This window comes from Nelumbo lutea, chromosome 2 (genome assembly GCF_056320005.1).
Source record: "Nelumbo lutea isolate HS-2025 chromosome 2, American lotus-T2T, whole genome shotgun sequence".
Classification (NCBI taxonomy): Eukaryota; Viridiplantae; Streptophyta; class Magnoliopsida; order Proteales; family Nelumbonaceae; genus Nelumbo; species Nelumbo lutea.
Genome location: NC_142685.1, coordinates 95800235 through 95818984, shown reverse-complemented (window position 1 = coordinate 95818984; position 18750 = coordinate 95800235). Strand labels below are relative to the sequence as shown.

Here is an 18750-nt window from a genome sequence, read left to right as displayed (position 1 = left end):
ATCAACAACATTGGGTTGCTTAGAAAAAAATTGTGAGACCTTTCTTTGAAAGAGGCATCCAAATTAAGAGTTTATATGATGTTCATAAAGCTCTATGGATGAAGGCTCTGTGGCGGGTGCTTTTTGACAAATCTCTATGGGTTGATTTCTTTAGAGCCAAGGTACTAAAACATTATCATTTTTATACAACCATTCCTCCTTGCTACACTTCAATACTTGGAAGGTAAACATGGATCTAAGAGTTGATTTAGTTCATATTTCTAGGTGGATAGTGGGTAGGGGAGAAATCAATTTTTGGCTTGATAAGTGGACTATGGATGGCCCCTTGATTGGTAAAGTCATTCAGCATGAAGGGCTAAATTTGCAGCTGAGGGTTTGTAATGTCCTTGATGAAGAAGGGGCTCGGCGCCTAGATCAGTTTCGTGGTTTTCTAGAGGAGGATGTTCTAAATAGCATTCAGGGGTCTAGTGTGAGGCTCTCTAACTGCCACAACAAAATTGTTTGGCTAGCTGAGGCAAAGGGGGAATTTTCTATAAAATCAGTTTAGTCTTTTTATAGGACTGCCCATCCTTCTATGAACTGGTCCAAGGTGGTTTGGAGTGTTTTAGTGCCAACCAAGATAAGTTTCTTTGTCTAGAAACTTATGGTTGGGAAGGTCAGTGTGTATGCTGATATTAAAGAGCTGGAAATTCCATTGGTGTCTAGATGTGTGTGTTGTCATGATCTTTCAGAAGAAGATATTAACCATCTGTTGGTGCGTGGCTGTTTAGCTCGAAAAGTATGGTTCTTCTTCAGCAGAATTTTAGGGTTGCCTTTCAGGGGGAATGAGAATATTAAGGAGCTTCTCTCTAGTTGGTTTTTAGCGACATCAGCTTGGAATCAATGGACTGTTGTGGTGGGGCTGATTGCTTGTTTTATTGTTTGGGAGATATGGAAAGAGAGAAATAGTAGCAAGATGAAAAATAAATTCAGATGCTCAAAGTTGGTGATTTGGGTGGTAGTGCAGTAGCTTCATGAGGTTTCTTCTTCTTTAATTTTGACCTGTAAGGTAAATTACAACCAGCAGATATTCTTGCAAGGTTTAGGGCTATGGATCCAACCGATCAAAGGAAGGAACATCAAAGTAGTGCACTTGATGGCGGTTCTAGAAGGCTTTCTGAAACTTAATGTTGATGGTGCTTCCAGAGGAAACCCGGGCCCTCGTAGAGGAGGGGGTATTATTAAAATGGAAGGAATGGTTATGTTTGTGTTTTTTCTAGCACTTATGGCTCTGAAACTAATTTAGTTGCAGAGTCTATGGCTTTTCTGGATGGTTTAAACCTTGTCATTGCTTTAGGTTTGAATAAGATTATGGTGGAGTCGGATTCCAAAGTCTTGATTGGTATTCTTAACAGAGATTGTACAAACCATTGGAAGCTTTGGTTTTGGTTGTCTTAAGTACATGAGCTTAGGAGTGGACTAGATTTCTTTTGTGCACATATTTATAAAGAGGCTAACCAACCAGAGGATGCACTTGCAAAGCTTGGTTGCTTAACTTCTTAGAAAATTGTTTATGACTGCATAGAAAATTTTCCTTCCCACATCCAGAACTTGGTTACTGCAGATGGTCTAGTTCTTCCTTTTCTGCGAATTTGTTGATTATAGGTTTCCTGGACACCTGATGTTTATATGAACTAGGTTTCCTCTGTATAGTTTTGAGGGGTAAGGCTTCATGACCCCACATCCAAGGTTTTTTCCATATGAATAAATTTGCGATGGCCACCCCTCCACTGGGAGTAAATTTTGGGGTTAAAAAAACACAAAATAGGGAAATACAAAACACGGACTGAGAAGCTGATGTATTATAAGACAATGCCAAAATGAATCATAATAAAGTAAGGCCACAATCATAATAAATTTGGGGTGGCCACCCCTTCACTATAGGAAAGTGCTTGGTTCCTTAGGCCACAATCAATTCCTTTGGCGGCAGCCATTTTATAGAATTTTATTTTAGCTTAATGTATTCACTCAGCACATAAGACTCTGGATGCAACTATCCATTTTGCCCATCATACTCTAAATTGGGAACTGCTAGTTGATAATAAAAAAATCGGTGAAAGTTTAACACAAAATGAAGTGAATATCTATGTGTATGGCTATAATCTATATGCTTCAGGAACTTTGATGGGTTTTGAAGGGCAATGTCTTGGCCAACGACCATACTTTTCTTTAGGATGCCTCCAACCACTGATATCTTATGGGTTAGAAGCTACCACCTTACTCATGGGATTCAGTGTTAGTTGGGGATGCTCCAAATGGAACCAATGTTGTACTTATAGGTCCAAAGCCCATTAGTACTAGTTAAACTCGTATTGTTGCAGTGAAACTAAAATCCTTGAACTCAATAAAGACAACTAGTCTTGTTGTTGTTGCAAAAGTTTCTATATTGCCATAGTTATTTTCAAAAACAAAAAGAAAAAAAAAAAAACAAAAAAAAAACTATAAGGTTAAGATGCACTACCAGCTAAGTTGAAGGCTAGAATTTTATCTTTGGTTGGTATGCAAAGCTTGTTCTAAAGGAAATTATGACTATTTATTTTATCTTAAAGGAACTCTTCTTGTAAATCAATAGAAGTTAGGTTGTATGGTGTATATTCCCACAATACAGTTCCTTGTGTACATATTGTGATTGTAATACCTTTGGGTGTTTTCTAAAAAAATAATCAGCACTGAAATCCAAAAAATGTGATTTCTAACTTACTGTCTATTATTTTCTTATAAGTTTAACATGCTAAAGGAGATACTTCGCATGTGTGGATGGGGACAAATTTGATCAAATTTTACATGTCATGTTTTTTATTGGGGTTGAACTTTATGTATTCAAGAACCTTGAATTTGTAATAGATTTTAAACACATGGATGTATTAAAGCAGCTTGAGATGTAATTCAGTTTTTCAGTATATAATCTTTTATTGGAATTTTGAGTTCAAGTTTCATCTTATATTATGAATGAAATAAGTTGTGCTTGTATTTGATACAAGAGAAAAACACTTGAAAAAAGTAATGAAGAAATTCTAGGATCTAGCCATCAACCATAGATCAACAATCTTAGCTATAGATAGTTAAACACTGTGGCTATAGATTCTTGTTTTGTTTGCTACAAATTACTTAAACCAGACATAGGTTCACTTTTATATACGCCCAATCTAAATATGTAGCTATAGATTTATATTTTTTACCTACAATCACATTAAACTGTAGATATAGATTCATATTTGTAGCTATGGGCATCTCAAAACCGTAGCTATAAAGTGACATTTAGCTACAGTTGTGAAATAAGCTGTAGCTAGAAAGTCAATTTTGTAGCTATGGAAAACTAAAAAACTGTAGCTAAAGGTGTGCATATTATTAATTCAAGCTTTAGCCACAGGCATTGACTGTAGCTATATGTTAGTTTTAATTACAGATTCTATCATTCGTAACAATTGCTTATAGCCATCATAGCAACAACTACTATTTTTTTATCGTAGTTAGTCCGTAGATATAGATCTATAGCTACGGTTTTGTTTGTAGCTATAGGTCTATTTTCTTGTAGTGAATGATCAATATGATAGGATCTATTACTATGTTAACACAGAGAACTCTTTGTACAACTTCCTCTTTGGAGTCTTGAATATGCCAATGGTAGGATTATTTGAATCCTCAATGGTAAACCTAATGGTATTGGAAGTTGGACAACATGTCATAAAGACAAGAAAGGGAAAATCCCTTCCCTTAATGTGGTGCTAAGTGTTTATAATAGAGAGATTGATTACAAGTGATGAATTGTGTTGTATTGACTTAATTATCACATAATGGGCTAAACCAATAGACTTAGGAGTGTCAACGGTATTTGAAAATCTGATTTCAAATTTGAGACTCGACATAATCGAATCGAATTCGGATAACTTGAATATTTAATCGGTCGAATTCGAATATCCTATTTATACCGATTGTTAATTGGATTCGAATTCGGATATGACCTGATTTGATTCGATAAATATTCGAATTTGACCAATTATTTAATTCTTATATATAATATATAAAATATTTAAATGTCTTATATAATTTATATAATAATTAAATTATATAAATAATTTATATACTTTATATACTTTATATAAATAAAATATTTATTAATTACCTAAAATAATTAATTAGTTTAATGCAAAATGAATCTAATATTCGAATATTTAAATGGATTTGAATACGAATATTAATTTTTAATATTCGTCGGATATTGCATCGAATTCGGATATTGAATTTTCTAATTGGATTCGATGTCGATCCATTTACACCCCTAAATAGACATGGGCCTTTTGGATTATAAGGTTCCAAGTCATTTTAAATGTTTAAACACTTAATGGGCCTAATTACTTAAGTTCTTAAGTGGTTGGTCCCACTATCTTATATAAAGCATGTGATATGTTAGCTCTCCCATTAAGTTGTGGGTTCCATACCATACAATCTATAATCTCCTATTTAAGCTTTTTCCAGAATTAAAAGAATGATAATGGATAAATAAGAGTCTTACATAAGAGTCCTAGTCAAATTATGCTTTTGATAAGTCTAGTAAGACTAGGATTTGACTATTTACATTAATTCCAATCTACTGGTTGATTTAAAAGAGTTAGACTCTCTCTAATCTTATCACAAATAAGTTAGGAGTTGTAAATAGATTAGGAGAGGATTCTTGCATCCCTCACAAGTCTATAAATAGAGAGGAATTAGAAGGGATTAAACTATGCAAGTTCTCTCTTACTAGTTGAATTTGATTCCACAATTGTGAAACCTATCAACTAGGGTTTTGAGCCCCATTTGACCAGACCTTCTATCCATTGTTTCTAGAACTATCCTAGATCTATTTTGAGTCAAAAGCATTACCCAAAAACGTGAGAAAGTTTGGACCTTTGTTGCTTTAATTTTGGAGAAAGAATTTCAAGATTGCAAGGATAGAGTTGCACCATCTTCAACTTGTTGTAGTGCTACCGGGAAGATTCAAGCTTGGGCGTGAGCATTACTTCGGTTTCTACACTTATGGATATCAAAATTAGATAATACACTCAATCTTGATCCAAAATATCTGATGTTTCATGATCCAAGAACCCAATCTATCTAATGAGAAAAACTAGTTATCTTACTTGTATGATTTCAACATTAGGATTCTATGAATTTTTGAAATTCTACCTCTCTAGTTGTTGGTATTTTTGGCACAATATGATCATTGGATGATCAACTTTAAGGATTTTCATGGTTGGTCATGATTACCAGGTAGTTAAGAGAGCCACAGAAGGGGTGCTATTGTAGCTAGGAATTGTTGGCCCTGAAGCATCTATAACCATTTTAGGTCCACATCCACAGTGGCAAAACATCCTAGACGATTACCAAGACATGTTTGCTACATCGAGAAGTCTTCCCTCTAGTTGCACTCAAGACCACAAGATACTTCGAATCCTATGAGCTAGTCTTGTATGTGTCTGTCCATACCGGTACCCACATTTCCAAAAGACAAAAATAAGGAAGATTGTTGCTGATTTACTAGCATTTGTTATGATCCAACACAACAATAGTCCATACTCAACTTCGGTGTTGCTAGTCAAAGATAAGTTCCAAATATGTGTACTAAACCAACTTACCGTTTAAGATAAGTTCCAAATTCCCATGATTTATGAATTATTAGAGGAACTGTATGGAGTTTGTTATTTTACCGAGTTAGATTTGAGATCAAGTTATCATCAAATATGTGTACCCTCAAACATAGACAAAACCGATTTTCGCACCCACCATGGTCATTACGAATTCCTCGTAATGCCCTTTGGGATCACAAATGCCCCTTCTACTTAATTTTCAGCCTCTTCTTATGAATGATGTATTCTGAAATTACCGACAAAAGTTTGGTATACAGACATATCTAGAAGGAGCACCTTAGTCACCTAGCTTTGATCCTGGCCTTACTACAGGACCAATAAGCGATATGCTAGTTCGGCCATCAAGAAGTAAAGCATTTGGGGTATCATTAGCCCTGGTAGCATTGTAGTCGATAAAGACAAAGTCGCAACTTTGGTAGATTGTTCCAAGCTTTCATCTCTCAAAGCTATAAGAGGATTGTTGGGATTTTTTAGGTATTACAGGAGGTTTATTCATGTCTATAGAAAGATGGCATCTCCTCTCACCCAAATGTTTGATTATTTTTTTGATGAATGCTCCTCTCACCCAAATGTTGAGGAAGAACTTTTTTACATGGATAATAGTAGATGAGACGACTTTCCAACTTAAAGGAGTTAATGACCAAGTCCCTAGTTTTGGCACTTCTTAAATTTTTGTGGTTGAGTGTGATGTAATTAGCATGGGAATCAGTGCAATGTTCATGCAACAAGGTACTTCAAGGACACAGGGGTGTTGGGCCCATCAATGAACATCCCAATTGAGTTTGGGGTTTATTTCACTCACATGTGCCCAATCTAAGACTCTTCTAGGTACTTCAAGGGGGGATAGAGAAGGTGTTAGGCAATTCTCTTCCATCTCTCCCATAATTTACCTGTAGGCAATTCTCTTCCAAGTCTGAAATTTGTTCTGCACTCTTAGTGGTTGGTGCACATAGCTTCAGTCCTTGCTAGGTATGAAAATAACCTTGCATGCTTTTATATCGGCACTATTGGGTTTTAAATCTTCATTAAACTGTCCAACTCCTGTCATACAGATTGGTCATTACTTCAGTTTTTTCTATGTTGTAACAGATGTTTAGCAGTACAGGTTTCTCTTTCATATTTCAAGTTGGTGTACAATACTAACTATTTCAGCTACAATTTCTCAGCATAGGATAAACACTGGATGTTCTACTTTAACAAACATAGACAAATGTTTTGGTTCACATCATCCTGTGTTGCATCGATCTTGGGTCGATGATCTAGAAAGTTCATTCTTAATTTGTTAACTTTTGGAACTTTTGTGGTGCTTTAACTTTATGTTACCCAGATATGGCAAGACCACTACTGGACATAAGTACCAGATATGTAGCTTACACTAAAATTGTAGTATCCAACATGATATGGAACCATTGCACAGGTATCCAGGTACCATAGCTTTACTGCCCAGGTGCACAAAAATGGTGTTTGTGTTCATCTCTACTTATTCTTGGAGTCTTAAAGATGAAAATTTCTATTTCTTGTTAAATATTAAAACATGGAAATGGGGTCTATGAGATTTTACACTGGGAATTAAGTGTAGAGGTTTCATGGATTCTACCTTTCTTTTGAAGGGGGTTTGAGGTTTTATCTTACTGATCATTCAGATTATGTCCAGCTTTTTACCTTTTCTTTCTTCTGTTCTTCTGAGTTTGTAACTTTTGTCTAAGTCCATAAGGATCAGTTCGTACATTTTCCAACCTTGGAGTCTTGTTACCTGATCACAATGCATCGAGGAATTGATCCGAAGAGGTTTATAAACATCATACTAGGGTCCATTACTTGGTGCAATGATGAGTTTGTAACTTTCAGATGCAGCAAGCTCCAGTTTGAAAGCCATAGTTCTACCACCCCAACGGAGAAATGTAGGTAGTAATATGCTAAAGCTGCTTCTTATTCCAGAGGCTCTGAAGATGCACAGATCTGCATATACCATATTGTCCTTTTAATAGAACTTTTATATATTTTCACTATGTTTGCATAGTGCGTGCATGTAATTGAGATTTGAAAAATTAGTACATATGATGGTGGATCCTATTGGTGTTTCTTGCTTTGACATGATTTTGGATGGCATGTGTATGATGTGAATCATAAGTTTATTTTTCTGGGTCTCATAAATATGCTTTATTCATATTATTTAAGTTCTTTTGTTAATGATACACTAAACTACATAAAACCCTTGGGATTTCAGGAGGGAAGAATGAGGGGTCAAGCTTTTGTGACATTTCCATCAGTTGATCTTACTAATCGTGCACTGGTGTGTACCTTATTGAATATGATGTAATGTTCTAACAAATACCTGGAGTAATTCTAGGTTGCAATATTTGCTATTGTTTAAATATAGTTCTCTTCCTCTCTGAAAGTAGGCAAGTAATTAATGGATAGATAAAAAAAAAAAAAAAAAAGAGTTAAAATACATTTTCTAACAACAGGAGGGATTTAAAAAAGCATCAACTTTAGACCTTCCAGGGACAGAGCAAAGGAGGCAAGGGACATTTTCCCCTAGCAATTTATGAAAAAAATGCAAGTTCTTTAATAACTCAAACTTAAAAAGAAATATTTAATATGTCACCCACAATTTAAGAGAGGTATTAAAAGGTTCCACAGTTGGGATAAAGGCATGGATGATGATATGCAGCTATTAATCCATTGTGCTAGTTAACCTTGAAGAGCAGCTGTAACCTTGAAGAGCAGAGTCACTGGGAATTTTCATTTTTCTGTTGTAAGGGGTAGCCAAGGCTACTCAATGTTGTAACACCTTTCTATTATTAATAATACTGCTCTTTTTTACTGATGAAAAAAAACATAAGACAAACAACTTGCCTTGTTTCAATAGTCATGTGTTTCTTTCTTTCTCACAAAAATCAGTTACTAATAAAAATTTTGCATTTAGGTACTTTCTTTTATGGTATAGTAGAGCTACATAAAAATGAAGAAATTTCTAGTTTAGAGGTTCCAATAAGTACAAAAACTACCAGTCTTTCCATAACCGCAGTCCCACTCTCAGTTGTTAGGGTTGTGTATGTGTGTGTGGCAGTTGATCATGTTCTTCGAACAATAGGCTGTGTAGTAGTAGCTCTTGGCAACAGTGAGGAATGTTTTCTTGATTGCAGGATCAATACCATCAGAGGGCAGGAGCACACATTGGACCAGCTCTTGCATTTCTGATTCTATCTCAAAGGTGGTGATAGTGCTCATATTTGGAATATTGCTGTCCTGTCCCTTCACCTGATCACCAAAATTATCTCTTAATTTATTTGTTGCAAAATGATATGGTTTCATTATATGCATGGTTTTGTTTTCTTTCTCTTTTTATTTTTACTTTCGTTTTTCACAGATAGCTCAAATTCCGCTGCCTAAATTAAGTATGTCATTTACTTTTTTTAATAAATTTATAAGGAAATAGACTGAAGGCATTTAAAGATTTCTTGAAAGTAAATTTTTTTCTGAACAACCTCAACCTCAACCTCCTGTGAATCCATCCTAATGAAATTAAACTTGAAATGATGAAGGTTTTTTAAACTAAAATAAAATTATTCCATTAAAGTATACACATGCGCAAATGAGTCTAACATGACCTTATCCCAACCTGAGCCCAGCCTCACCTAAGCCCAGTAACCTGGCCAAAATGACCTAGCAATAGCCAAGGTATTGACCCAAGGTGACACCCTCTCAGCCAAGGTTCTCCATAGTAGCCAAGGTACCAACTCAAGGTGACACTCTCAACCAAGGACTCAGCCAAGGTTTTGATATCTTTGCTACCACAGTTCTTGGTTGGATTTCCAGTGGACTAGGTATAGTGTAGGGGTGAATCATGCAAATTTCCAGTGGACTAGGTCCGAAAAACTGAAATGCCCTCTTTTTTATTTTTTAATATTACAGTCTCTACAAAGTAGCAAAACTGAAAAAGTAGATTTGCTATTTTCAGATATCAGATCCGTAAAAAGAGCTTTTCTGCTTTATCAAACACCACCTTAAGTACTATTCACTGAATATTGAAATCTAATTGCTTGGTATTAGCATTTTTTCCTTATATCCAGTTCCAAGTTTGAATATTTATGAATTTGTCAGCTCATGTTCTATATATGAAGTTTTTCTTTTTATCCTCAAAAGGAATACAACATCAGCTGTAACCATTGTTGCTATTGTTGTCCCAATTGCCATTGCAGTGTTACTTTTATCAACTCTCTGCTATTGTTGGCTGATTAGAAAGAAGAAAAAGGAAAGAGTAAATGGTAAGAAGTTTTGGTCTTTTACCATCAACTCTGGATCTGTTACAAACAAGACATGTACAATGAGCTATGTAACCAATCATGAGTATACATCTCAATTGCTGTTGCTGATAACAGTTCGGATTGATGCTGTTGTTTCTTTTTTTTCGGAGAATTTCCTAATCCATTTATATAATTTCCATGCTCAGGTTACATTTAGCAGAGTTAAAGCAAAGCTGAAATTAGGAAGTATTGGAAGGCATATACCACAACTTACACAGGCATGCCTGCATATATTGCTTGGAAACCTCAGAATGCATGTCTTGCATTGTAACTAATACTTTATTGTTTTAGGTTGGTCCCATGTTAGTCACTCACTGGGGGCTTAGTGGACCAGTGATTCTCAGGTTATCTGCATGGGGAGCACGTGATCTCTTCAGTTCAGGTTACAAGGGTAAGTATGTTTTTGTACGTTACTTGTCTGTTTTGTTTTATTCTATCCTTAAATAATGTTGTTTCCCATTAACAGTTTAACCCGATAATTTTGGGTCCAAATGCAGGACTCCTACTCGTTGACTTCTTACCTGATTGTCATGTAGATGAAGTGAAGTCTAATCTTATTCAACACAAGGATCAGTTTGCAGTTTAGTCATTCTCTCATGGCCTACATTAGCTGCAAATGCTTTCTGTGAAGTCTTCTAAATTTGATGGGATGGTTTCTTCTGTTGTTCTCTTTCTTATTTTTCCTCTATTTTTTAACCTTTCTCCTGTCTAACAGCAATTTATGGAAGAACAAAGCTCTTAGGTTGGAAACACGAGGTTGCTGCCACAAGAGCTCCGTGAGCAAGTTAGCCAGTACGATCAGAACAAGTGGTTGGAAACACGAGGGGTGGAAGAAGAGAGCTTGGTTCAGACCCTATTGAATTCCTGTACAAACAAGAATTTATCAATTTTTTTATCAGTAGATATGTATTTTATTAAAATTCAGATTATAAGTAAACAAGAATTTATCAAATTGAAATTAAGATGTATTTGTAATTCAAATATTTTGAATGGAGAATAGTTTTTTAAAATTTATTGTAATTGATGTTTTTTTTATTTTATATTTTATTTCAGTTTAAATGAATATAGAGAAAACAAGTAATTTGATGAAAATTAGAAAAAAAAAAAGGTTTTAAGAAAAAAAAGCATACTTTTAGCCACAGTTGCGACTGCTGCTAAAGAAGTCCACAGCTGCCGCTAAAAAACACGCACCAAACTTATAGTGGCAGCTGACTTAGTATTAGCAGCAGTGGCGATTGCCGCTAAAAGTTGTTTTAGTGGCAGCCAAATTGGTATTAGCGGCAGTTGTTTTTCTATTAGTTCTCCCTTTTACCACAATTAAGGCTAAGGGAACAACCTTCTTTAAAAGGGTCCCCCATTTATGGACATTTAAAATTTAAAATCCAAATTTTAAATTTAAAATTCAAATTTCAAAATTGAGAGGTAAATATGGAGGGAGGTAGCTAGGGTTTTAAATTTAGGGTTTTGGGGAGGGTTTGCCATCGGTTGGGTAGATCTTAGGATGGAAAAAGAGTGTGGCTCAAATCTAGGGCTAGGATTGATTATAGGTTTAAATGGAGGCTTTAGGTGATTTCTAAAGATGTGTCAGGACCTAAATGAAAATGTGCAAGGGGTTTTTGCAATGAGAGGGCAAGTCTAAGGGGTGTAATGTGTAGAATTCAAGTGATAGGACTAAACCTCAAGATGTCTGGATTTATCTCAACTAACAAGTCTATTCGAATCAAAATTTTCATAGGAGGGATAAAATGGAAAATTTTGTAATAAAAATTTCCATGGGGTTCTAGGGTGCTTGAAAAATTTCCATAGGAGGGATAAAAGGGTATTTATCTCAACTACAACAATATTGTAGTGTAGCGGCATATTTCATTCCGACGGAAATAAATCTGCCTTATACACCTCCCTTCCAATGGCATTTACCAAAAAGTGCCACTATTGGTCGGAATTTATCATCTGCCTTATACACCTCTCCTTTTTGGCTTTCCCTCGTCCCACCATTGTTGAGAGCAGCCATAAATGTCGTTCTTTGATTTTCTATTTTGGCCTTGTTTGAGAACACTTTTAATAAGTACTTTTAAGAAATATTTTTTTTAAGACATGGGATCACACGTTAAGTGGTTTTTAAGTACTAATGGGTGTTTGGTAAAAAAGTGAGAAAAAAGTACTTTTTTTAAAGAAGTACTTTGAAAAAGTGACTTCAAGTTGTCTTTTTTTTTTAAGTACTTCTTGAATAAGTATTTCTCCAAAATATTAGGACGAAACCAGTCCCTAACAAATTTGTATAATGACTAAAATACCTCTCCCTTCTCCACTCATTCGATCCTCAAACCCAAGCAATAGTGGCGCACCAGTTGTTGGTCCACCGGCAACGATCGGCGGTGAGGAATCACGGCCGGTGGACCTACCGTTTGGCCTCTTTCTTCTATGCTTTAAAGTCAGATCTCTGAAACATAGCTCGTAGCTCGATCTCAGATCTCTAAAGCAGAGCTCGTAACTCGATCTCAGATCTTTGAAATAGAGCTCGATCTAGTAACTACCGCTGCTAGTTGTCTTTTGGAGAGGAAGATGAAGAGTGTCTTGTTCGTGGTTCAATGGTTATAGAAGAACAAAAACAAAGGAGAAGAAGAAGAAAAGGAGAGAGAGAGAGAGAGAGAGAGACTAAGGAGAGGTTGTCACGCTCTTCATCGTATTATTATTATTATTGTTAACATTAGTTATTATTATTATTATTGAAAAGTATTGTATATAGTATAAGAGAAGTAAAAGCTAAAATTGTTAATTGAATAAATATAAACACTTATGAAGAAAGTAGCTTACTAAATATTTCCACCCCAATAAGTACTTATAAATATAATAAATGATTTGAAAAAATGAATTACCAAACAGGCCTTTGTGTTCTTTCTTTTCTTATTGTTCTTCTAATCTTCTCCACTCTTGAATCATTAGACATTTCATTTTCGTTTTCTTACCAACAGGTTTAACCGGAGGCCCCCAAAATTCCAATGACAGCCATTAGTGCTACGTACCCATTGTTGTCAATCTCTCTCTATCTCTAGTGGACTGGCAGGATGATGAATATACTGGAGTAAGCGCTCACTCTTTTCATCATCGAGAGCTTCTTGATTCTCTGCATCTCAATGGCGATTCACAGAATCCTAAAATGTAAACAGAAACCTAGATGTCAAATCCTCTTGCTGGTCATCTCCATGACCGTCAGCCATTGCCTTTCTTTAGCTATTTTTCTGTTTCAATTCTACGTTAGGGTTCTCTTTTTCCTTTGCAATAACCCTAGTTAATGTGAGGGGACTGAAGAAAGACAGAAATTATGGGTTGGAGAAGTATTCGTATCGGGGGAATAGATATGATTAATTGCCCAGGAAAACATTGTGGTTCCTGCAAGGATTTGGGTCATCAAGAGTTGAGCCTAAGGGGTACTCTTGAAGAAGGCTTGTTCCTTTAGAGGTAATTTCTTTTCAACATCTAAGGTTTTGTTTATATTTGCTCCTACCCCTTTTTTGTGTCCTTTTCCTACTTCAAAAAATTGATATTTTTATCATCTTATTTGGGCTAGACTTAAGTCATTGATATATTTTTTGACTTAACATTTTTTGTAGGTCTTCCTTATTTTGATATCTCTAATGTATTTAATTAACACGCTTGTAGTTCTAGATACAGTGGCCATTATTTAAGAGAGTTCAAGATCTACAGTTCTACATTATGGGTTGGAACTTTACAGGTTCCTTTTTTCTTTCATTGCTTTCCCATTTTGTGGTATTTGCTGATTACTCTTTCAGTTTGACCTGAAAGACACTTGTTAATCCCCTTGGCCTTAGCTAACAATTTTGGCCGATTTGCTTATTACATGGAGCTGAGAACTAATATTTCAGTTGTTTAGGTTGGAGAAATTTCAATGGCCCCCCTCCCCCCAAATTTGAAGTCCTGATTTTGTTAGTTGAATCACTTCAAAATTATAATGCAGTTAACAATGACTTTTATAATGCCTTCAAGGATGTGTAGTAATCCAATACATAATAAGAAAGGGATCCTCCATCAGTCCAAAAATGCGAATTTAGAGGAAGAGTGAGTTTCCTCCTTGTCATTTAAAAAGAAAGAAGCTTTTTCTTGCCATGAAATATTTCGTTTCTCCATTTCAGGCTTCGACAAAAATTTAGGAGGGCTCCTTTTTTTTTTCTCTATTTTTTTACAGTAAACAACTGCTTCCTTCATCTCCCTCCCCCTGCAATTGTAATTTTTTACAACTATATATTTCTCCTAATTTTGCAAGCAAATACGTAGAAATTTATTTTTGTCCACAATCTGAAGATGTCTGATCTCATCTCGTAGGTGGGCAGCAAGCTCTTGTTCCATGGACTCTTTGTATGATTTGCACCTCATCTCTGATACCGTGCCTGTAATCCTTGTATGATCGGCACATGTCGATCTAAATTAAAGTTCTAAATCTCTATACAATTGAAATATGAAGCCAACTTAATTATTATCCTAGCAGCCAGATGTTCAAACTTTGTTTGTTGTGTGACAATACTATTTGACTTGAGTTAGATGACTGATGTGGGGTGTATCTAACACTATACAGTATCCGGGTACTATAGGTTTTATTTCAATATTCCTTTTCTTGTTTAATGTTTTATAGTATTTGAGTTTGATTTTCTTTTTGTTTGTGGAAAATTAGTTGATGCCATTTTGAATATCAAAGAAACATATGGTGTGAAGAGAAACTGGCAAGGAGATGCATGCCTCCCAGAGTTACACTTGGGATGGTTTGCAATGCAGTTATGATAACTACAATTCCCCCAGCATCATACTACTGTAAGTGTTGTACAAACTTTAGGACTAATTAATTCCATTTTTATGATGTGTATATTACAAAATCATTATAAATTAGTTCCATTTATTAATGGATTTATTTATGTATTATAAGCAGGGACCTATCCTCAAGTGGATTGATTGGGAAAATAGCCCCTTTTTTGTAGACAATACTTGAAGGATGGAGTCTGCCTAGGCATGAATCTTAATTCGGTCATAGAAAGGACCCCACCTATGGGTTTGGGTGCTAGTACAGCCTTCCATTTCTGGTTTGGGATAATACAGTAAGCATCATATCTCTTTGAACTAGTTGCCTTGAGTGTTTTGTCTAGCTGTAACTATCATCTTCACTAGCATCCTGTGATTAATTTTGTGCTACAGAAGTAACAAGTATCCTCTTTCACATGAAAGTAGATGTGTTAGGCTAGGTAATTAGACCTTCCTATTGGGACGTTTGAATGGTGATCCTAGGCTGGACTATGTGGCAAAACCTCATGGAGATTGCAGTCTTTAAAAATTTAGCTTCCATTTAAGAGAATTCCCACACCGAGATAGGTTGTCAAATAATTTAGGATTAGAGGCCATTCAACATGTGACCATAGAGATTGAAGGTCAGTGGGTAGGTGGATAGCAAGTTGACCCTCATGATTTAAGCATCACCATCTTTTATGAAAATGCAAGTCTGATGGTGTATACCCTGGATCAGTTGTACAGGTATAGTTCTCCTAGTCTCTCTTGGACGAAATGCAAACCTCCAGGCTGAAGTAACTGCAGATCCAGTTGAAGTACTCTAGACTAAAAGAAAGAAAGAAAAATAATAAGAACACAAATGAAGTGTTAGCCCTCAGGATGTTTCCCCTGCTTGTGATGTTTGGAGATAATTTAGGTAAGTTCAAAATTCACTTGAACCTTGATAAATAACCTTTTGTTGTTTTACTCTTGTAGGTTCCCAAATCACTAACCTCTTCATGTTAGTTTTAGTTTTTCCTCTTTCTTAACTTAATTAGTTTTGGAACCTTCTTGCTGAGTTTTGCTAGTGGATGACTAGTCTTTACTCTCCTGTGTAATTAACTTTGTGACAGCTTCAGCCCTCAGTGTGTTTAGTTCACCTTGTGAATAAGCCACCTGGGTTGGGTTAGAACCTAATTGCCTCTTTTAGTGGTACATGGCTACATGCTATTAATCAAATAGTCCAAATGTCTTCTTTTAGGAACATGTGCATCACAAAGGTTGAAGCTTGCACTTGGAAATAGGTGCCTATCGTTGGCTGAATTAACAAAATTCAATATTGATGGCTAATTTAAACAAATCCCGAGACCGCTCCTTCAGACTTTAAGGACCTGATCTAGGTGTAACCCCCTAGGATTACTTTTTCGGTTTTAAGGGCCTGACCTAGTACAGCTTCTGGAACCTTTCAGGAAAGTCTCCCTTGAACTCTGGATTGGCCTTCTTGATTTATAAGCCTAAGGTAAACCATGGTAGGATTTTCTTTTAGAATCAAGGACCAGATGGTATGAAACATGAGGATCTAGGTGTGCTTGAAGTTGAACAAGGCATCTTAATTCAGTTGGTATGCCATCCCAAGCTTGCCTGGAACAGGGCCCACCCAACTCAAATTCATCAGAAGAAGGCCAGACTACTGATAAAGGTACATTAATTTCGTTCAGGCTTGAAGGGTATGAATAACAAGAAAAGCTTCACATATTTTCCATACCACAATATCCCTTGGACATATTTGTTGAACCAGACTAAATGAAGAGAAGGATCCCGCCTACTCATTTTGTACAAGCACATAAGATAACAACTGTTACCTATCTTTAGTGCTTGAAGATGAGTATGGTGTATGGCTTAGCCAAAAGATTATGTAGTTTTTCTCACCCCCATATGATATCTCGTTGATACTAAATTTATCATTCATCAAATGTAAAACTGAATATCAAATAATGAGTATGATAATGTCAATCCCTATATGGATGTAGGAATGATTTTACACGTTATGCAGATGTGTACTTTAGAGAGTTAAATGATAGATTGTCTCATTGAACCTACTTTGAATGATCCCAATGTCTTTGCCTCCGAAGGTTACGACAGTGTAGTGTTTCCACCTGGGCGTTGTTCACCTTTTTGGATTAAATGCACAATTGGAAATTAACTACAAAGCCATAAATTGTTACACATAATATCTTGCTTGCACATGCATCATCTGCCGGAGGACTTAAGGATCCTTTATTTTTTGGAGACTACCCTGCAGCTGTGAGGAAGATTGATTGCTTAAGGATCCCTTCTTTCGCCCTAAATCAATTTAAACAAATTAAGGGCTCATATGACTTCATTGAGCTCAATCACAACAAGTCAACAACACTCAGAGAGCTTCAATGTTGATCAAAGAGATTTTATAAAATACATGATTGTGATGCTTAAAGGTAAGCTGACTTAACTCAGATGAACATAGTGCAAATTAAATATATGTCAGAGTCAATGCAAACTCATAAACTTAAACTCCAATGTGCAATTCAGACGCAAAACTTGACTTTTTATTGAAACTTGATTAAGACAGATTGATAGCTTTGACTATCATCCTTCTATTGGCTATCCTTTGGTGTAGTAGTTACTTGACGATTCAAACTTTGGTATTTCTCTAGTAGGTTCTAATTGAAACCATGGAACTTACTTTAAACTTGCATATTCTGCAGCTTACTATATATGATGGAGTGCACCAACCAATTAACTCTCACCTTGTTATCTGATATTGGTAAGCTCAGTTCCCCATTGAAGCATCTAGTCTACAAGGTGTGTTGGAGTATTCCAAACAAGTTTATGACAACCGTCCTATATACATCCATGAAAATGGTACATGATATCTTCCTCCCCTATTTATTCAACTATTAGAGAAGGCTATATTGGAACTTCCATTAACTGAAAATTAAAACAATTGCAAGCTCTAAGCTTACTTCTGGAAATTACAAACCATATTAGCCTTTCCTCTTGCTTTTTTCAGAGCCATTTGTTTATACCAAGCCACTACTTACTGGTGCAGTTATAGGTCCTTTTTTGCACCCTTGAGATAAAGTATACCTCAAATCAATAAATCCCACAAAGCAAATTGAGAAATTTATAAGAAATTTTGTTTAAAATCAAAAAGATTTTCTTATGAAAAATCTAAAAATAATAGACTCATGGCCAAATTAAATCTATGAATTCGTGCACAATTCAATCCGTCACCCACTTCCATATCTAAGTGTTTTCACTTTGGATTATCGTAAAGTAGAATTCTTAGGTTCTTTTTATGTCTTTAACTAGTCTTTAAACATATGAACCTTAGATATTTGTAAAATGTTTGAATTCGGGATTACTTATTTCATTTTGATATATATAACAAACAATCTAATTTTTCTATTTGTTTTCTTTGTTTTTCAGGTTGAATCAATACAAGAATTATATAAAAAGGCATTGCTGAAGATATTGGTGATCAATATTTTACATTTTTGTTGTTTAATATTTTATTTAAAAATAATTTGGTATTTTTCTATGAATTAATGTATGAAACTAATATTTTGATGTACCTTTATCATTAAATAAAATATTCACTTTGTTATATTTTTATTTGCAATTTTTGCGAGATGTCAAAATTGAGCAGATTTCTTGTATAATTACTACTATACGGGTTGAATAAATAAAGTGGCTCAAATAATATATAGTAGTGGCGGATATATTCACTACTATATATTAAGTCATAGATCTATAGGGGCGGATATATTTGCCAATTTATATTAAAACATGAATTTATAATGGCGGATATATCTACCGTTTTGTATTAGTATGTAGATTTATAGTGGCAGATATAACTGCCGCTATATTATAAAGGTAGATGTTTGTGGCGGAAATATCCGTCGCTACATATAAAAATTACATACTTATAGCAGCAGATATAAGTATTTGTGACAATTGGACAA

The 18750-nt window shown here is 35.2% G+C and overlaps 1 long non-coding RNA gene across 1 annotated transcript; it reads left to right on the top strand.

Moving 5' to 3' along the window:
• Window positions 1–12910: 12910 nt before the first annotated feature.
• LOC148872168 (uncharacterized) lies at window positions 12911–18392 on the top strand. The gene is made up of 4 exons (XR_016108002.1): window positions 12911–13435; window positions 14664–14800; window positions 14916–15081; window positions 18215–18392. It is a non-coding gene; the product is annotated as an uncharacterized LOC148872168 (long non-coding RNA).
• Window positions 18393–18750: the final 358 nt, after the last annotated feature.